This window comes from Magnolia sinica, chromosome 12, assembly GCF_029962835.1.
Source record: "Magnolia sinica isolate HGM2019 chromosome 12, MsV1, whole genome shotgun sequence".
NCBI lineage: Eukaryota > Viridiplantae > Streptophyta > Magnoliopsida > Magnoliales > Magnoliaceae > Magnolia > Magnolia sinica.
The window spans coordinates 35,188,760-35,194,759 of record NC_080584.1 but is presented as its reverse complement, the minus strand read 5'-3'; positions in this window follow the sequence as shown (position 1 = coordinate 35,194,759).

The following is a 6,000-nucleotide window of genomic DNA, read 5'->3' as shown; positions in this document are numbered from 1 at the left end:
GATTCTGTTTAGATTCACGGTCATTTTGACGCACTTCATGGTCAATTCCCTTCACTTCACAGTTATTTCCACACATTTCGTGGTCAATTCGCTTCAATTCACGGTCACTTCCATTCATTTCACGGTCAATTCCGACGATTTCGTTTAGATTCCTGGTCATTTCCATGCACTTCACGGTCAATTCCCTTCACTTTACGGTCATTTCCATGCATTTCATGGTCAATTCGCTTCACTTCACAGTCATTTCCATGTATTTCATGGTCAATTCTGGCGATTTCATTTATATTGACGGTCATTTCCATGCACTTCACGGTCAATTCCCTTCACTTGACGGCCATTTCCATGCATTTCACGGTCATTTCGCTTCACATCAGGGTCGTTTCCATGCATTTCACGATCATTTCTAACGATTCCGTTTAGATTCACAGTCATTTCGATGCACTTCACGGTCAATTCCCTTCACTTCATGATCATTTCCATGCATTTCGCGGTCATTTCGCTTCACTTCACGGTCATTTTCATGCATTTCGCGGTCAATTCTGGCGATTCCGTTTAGATTCACGGTCATTTTGATGCACTTCACGGTCAATTCCCTTCACTTCAAGGTCATTTCCACGCATTTCGCTGTCAATTTGCTTCCCTTCATGGTCATTTCCATGCATTTCACGATCATTTTCGGTGATTCCGTTTAGATTCATGGTCATTTCCATGCACTTCACGGTCAATTCCCTTCACTTCACGGCCATTTCCTAGCATTTCACGGTCATTTCACTTCACATTATAGTCATTTCCATGCATTTCACGTCATTTCCAGTGATTCCGTTTAGATTCACGGTCATTTCGATGCACTTCACAGTCAATTCCCTTCAGTTCACGGTCATTTCCATACATTTTGCGGTCAATTCGCTTCACTTCACGGTCATTTCCATGCATTTCACGGTCAATTTCGGCGATTTCGTTTAGATTCACGGTCATTTTGATGCACTTCACAGTCAATTCCCTTCACTTCACTGTCATTTCCACACATTTCGTGGTCAATTCGCTTCACTTCATGGTCATTTCCATGCATTTCACGGTCATTTCTGGCGATTTCGTTTAGATTCACGGTCATTTCCATGCACTTCACGATCAATTCCCTTCACTTCACGGTCATTTCCACGCATTTCGCGGTCAATTCGCTTCACTTCACGGTCATTTCCATGCATTTCACGGTCAATTCCGGCGATTCCGTTTAGATTCACGGTCATTTCGATGCACTTCACGGTCAATTCCCTTCACTTCACAATCATTTCTGCGCATTTCGTAGTCAATTCGCTTCACTTCACGATTATTTCCATGCATTTCACGGTCAATTCCGGTGATTCCGTTTAGATTCACGGTCATTTCAATGCACTTCACGGTCAATTCCCTTCACTTCACGGCCATTTCCATGCATTTCATGGTCATGTCGCTTCACATCACAATCGTTTCCATGCATTTCACTGTCATTTCCAGTGATTCCGTTTAGATTCACGGTCATTTCGATGCACTTCACGGTGAATTCCCTTCACTTCACGGTCATTTCCACGCATTTCGCGGTCAATTCACTTCACTTCACGATCATTTCCATACATTTCACAGTCAATTCCGGTGATTCCGTTTAGATTCACGGTCATTTCGATGCACTTCACGGTCATTTCCATGCATTTCATGGTCAATTCACTTCACTTCACGGTCATTTCCATGCATTTCATGGTCATTTTCGGTGATTCCGTTTAGATTCACGGTCATTTCCATGCACTTCACGGTCAATTCCCTTCACTTCACGGTCATTTCCATGCATTTCACAGTCAATTTGCTTCACTTCACGGTCATTTCCATGCATTTCACAGTCATTTCCGCCAATTCCGTTTAGATTCATGGTCATTTCCATGCACTTCACGGTCAATTCCCTTCACTTCACGGTCATTTCCACGCATTTCACGGTCAATTCGCTTCAATTCACGATCATCTTCATGCATTTCACGGTCAATTCCAGCAATTCCGTTTAGAATCACGGTCATTTCCATGCACTTCACGGTCAATTCCCTTCACTTCACGGTCATGTCCATGCATTTCACGTTCAATTCGCTTCACTTCACGGTCATTTCCATGCATTTCACAGTCATTTCCGGCGATGTCATTTAGATTCACAGTCATTTCCATGCACTTCACGGTCAATTCCCTTCACTTCACTTTTATTTCCATGCATTTCACAGTCAATTAGCTTCACTTCACGATCATCTCCATGCATTTCACTGTCATTTCCAGCAATTCCTTTTAGATTCATGGTCATTTCCATGCACTTCACGATCAATTCCCTTCACTTCACGATCATTTCTATGCATTTCATGGTCAATTCGCTTCAGTTCACGATCATTTCCATTTTATCATAATTATATTGTTCATGCGTTTGGAGGTGACTTGTTGTCTCTTGCAAATGTGTTACTTTCAAGTTAAAGTAAAGTAGGTAGTGTCAATCTGTTACTTTCATGGTTGCTGGTGCTTGATGACCCTACTTGCTTGCTCACGCTTTGGGACATGCATGCAACAGTCAGATTGGTTCTGTCCAAGAAGGAAGCTTAGATAGGAAAGAGCCGTTTAAAAAGCAAATATTTCTTTCAAACTAGTTTCCGGTTATTAGCGATACTATCGGCGATATCGATATTGTTTCTGTATCCCTAGCTAGCAAAACTTGTAGCGATGCCGATACTTTGAACATGGTGGGTAATAGTAAGTTAGCACCCTACACTGGTTGGTAATAACAAGTTAGCACCCTACAATTTAAGCAACAAGCACGAGAGAGTATACTTATATAACTAACATGTTGCTAGCTGTTTCGTTAGGACTTTACATATGTGACAACTGTTTTTGTTTAAGTATCAGATGACTATGTATATGTATATGTATGTATATGTGTTGGCAATAGGAAGTTAGCACCCTACACTTTATCTATTTCTAACTATTTTGAATTTTGTATTTTAGAAACCAGGCTTGCTATACGTTTAAGAAACAAGCACGAGATAGTATTCTTATATAACTAACATGTTGCTAGTTGTTTTGTTAGGAATTTACATACATGACATCTACTTTAGTCTTTCGTCCCAACTACTATGATACATGTTCATGTATAGGAAATCGAGTCAATAACCTCATTAAAGAAAAACAAAGCTTATAACATCTTGGTCTTTAGCAAGGCAAACTGGAAATTCAGTGGAGCAAATTGAAAATTCAGCAGGACAAACTAGAAATTGAGCGGGGCAAACTAGAAATTAAGCGAGGCAAACTGAAAATTGAGCAGGATAAACTACAAATTCAGTGGGGCAAGCTAGAAATTGAGTGGGGCAAACTGAAAATCGAGCAGGACAAACTAGAAGTTCAGTAGGACAAATAACTTTTGAGTGGGGCAAACTGAAAATTCAGCAGGGTAAACTGAAAAAATTGAGCGGGGCGAACTAAAAATTTGAGCAAGGCAAAATAAAAATTCAGCAGGACAAACTGAAAATTCAACGAGGCAAACTAGAAATTGAGAAGGGCAAAGTAGAATATTGAGCGGGGCAAACTAGAAAATTCAGCGGGGCAAACCGAACATTAAGCGAGGCAAACTGAAATTTGTGCTCCGTAAACTAGAAATTAAGTGGGGCAAACATGAAATTCAATAATGCTAACTTGAAATTCAACGATGCTAACATGAAATTTAGTGGGGGTAACATGAATTTCACTAAACTTGAATTGAAATTGAACTAGCCTAACACATAATTGAACGAGCTTCACATGAAATTCAACGAGTACTTCGGTGAAGTTAACCAAGCAATTAATGAAGATGACAAGGTGGTTCATAAATTTTGTAAGACCCATGTCCTAGTCCGTACTGTTCCGTTAGCTTCTGCGGTCCTTCCGGTCAAATTTCAGCAACCTTCGCACCGTATCTGGCGTTTGCGCACGATCCTAAGCCAGGTCCCGCGCACCGACGTCGGCTTGATCCGAAAGTTGTATCAAAGCGACCGCATCGTCGCTGCGGTTCCAACGCGGTGACTTGCGTACCGAACCGATACCCAGGCAAGAAGATGCCGATCTGCGTTTATTCCGAAGAAACACCGCGCGTTGCGGATTTTGAGGGAATCTCTACACAATTAGTCCCATCAATCAACCATAAATGCAACCATACTTCAAGTACTACAACCCATTCCCTCCTTTTTCAAAAGTCTACTCTCTTTCCACCTCACCATTCCTCTTTTTATCATTTTCAACCACAACCATCTCTCTTCTCCACCAATTTCAAATTAAGTCATACCTCTCATCACTCCCTTTCTTACAAGCACCACTCCACCCATCCCTTCATCCATTATTTCTATCTCTCCCTCTCATTCCCTAGCAATTTTCCAAATCTCATGAGAGCTCCAATATCCAAGTTCTCTCCCAAATAACAAGTGTGGCCCACCCTCTCATCTTTCATCCACACCATCAATCTTCCATCAACCTCCATCAAAAAGCAAGGCAAGGAGCATTTGAGGCCAAGGGAGCAAGGAGGAGGCTTAAAGGTGGGTGATTTGACATTATTTTAAATTTTAGGGCCCACTTGTTGGTGGGACCCATTTGGATGTATGTGATTTAATCAAGAGGGCCCATAGTGGCGGGGTTCCTCTATCTCACCGTATATCTCTCTCTCTCTTCCTTTGTAATGGTGTGGATCTCGCCAATATGTGTTATATCTACCCGTCCATCAACATCTGACGGTGTAGCCCATCCTATTGTAGGTGATGATCCACACCATCCACTGTTTAGGTGGGCCAAATGCTTTATATATATATATATATATATATATATATATATATATATATATATATATGTTATATTTTATATAATATATATAATATATATAATATAATATGTATTATATGTATATATTTGGTGGGCCATGTCCATGTGGGACCCACCATAATGCATGTGTTTATCCACACCATCTAGCGTCAGTGGATGCTGGACGGGCGTGGCCAATATGGAGTGTGTATACTGACAGTGAAGAGGACTCACAAGCTAGCAAAACTCAAAAAAAAAAAAAAAGGGGGCCTTTTTGGAGTAGGCTGCCCATGCAGGCCCCACCTTGATGTACGAGACTGATCCACACTGTCTATTCCGTTACCCAGTTCATTTCAGCCGTTGAACCAAAAATTTGGACTAATCTGGTAATCAAGCAGGCCATACCAAAGGAAATAGCGGTGTTGCCATTAAAATACCTCCCTAATGCTCCTGTATATCAAAAACCACCCAATATTGGACTCGATGGGATTATATCGAGCCACAGGGACCAATGGCTGGAATGGATTCGACTGTGGTGGGCCCCATCTGTCAAAAACCATCCGATCACTGTTTTTTCAAAAAAAATAAAATAAAATGGAATCAAAGGCAGCAGCATCTGCTGCTGCCGCTGTCAGAGGGCGGGCGGACGGACCGAGCAGGTCCTCACGGCCCAACTATGGGCCCCACCTCGATGTTTTTCGGCCATCAGCACCATGCATTTGATGGGTCCCCTCGGACCAGCCGTCCATCCAAAAACTCAGCTTTAAACGGAACTCAGGCGGGCCATACCATCTAAAATCATGTGAAGACATGCCTAAAACATATAAAATCGTTGGTGGGGCCTACCTGAGTTTTGGATGTGATTGAAACTTGAATTGGACCCTTACATTTGTGGGACACATACAATGAATGGGCTGGATTTGTGAACCACATTTCAGTGGGCCCCACGTCCACCCCCATCCGAGTGCCCTTATAAACTGGTTGGACGTTAAATAAATATCACAGTGGGCTCCCTGCCCATGTGACCTGCTCAACAGGTTAGATGAAAAATAAACATTACGGTGGGCCCCTCCCTGACCGCCTGGCCCTCTGAACGGGTTGGGTGGAAATAAACATTTCCAGTGGGCCCCAGTCCAGTGGGCCCTACCCCAGGTCCACGTGACCCTTTGAAAGGGTGGTGTG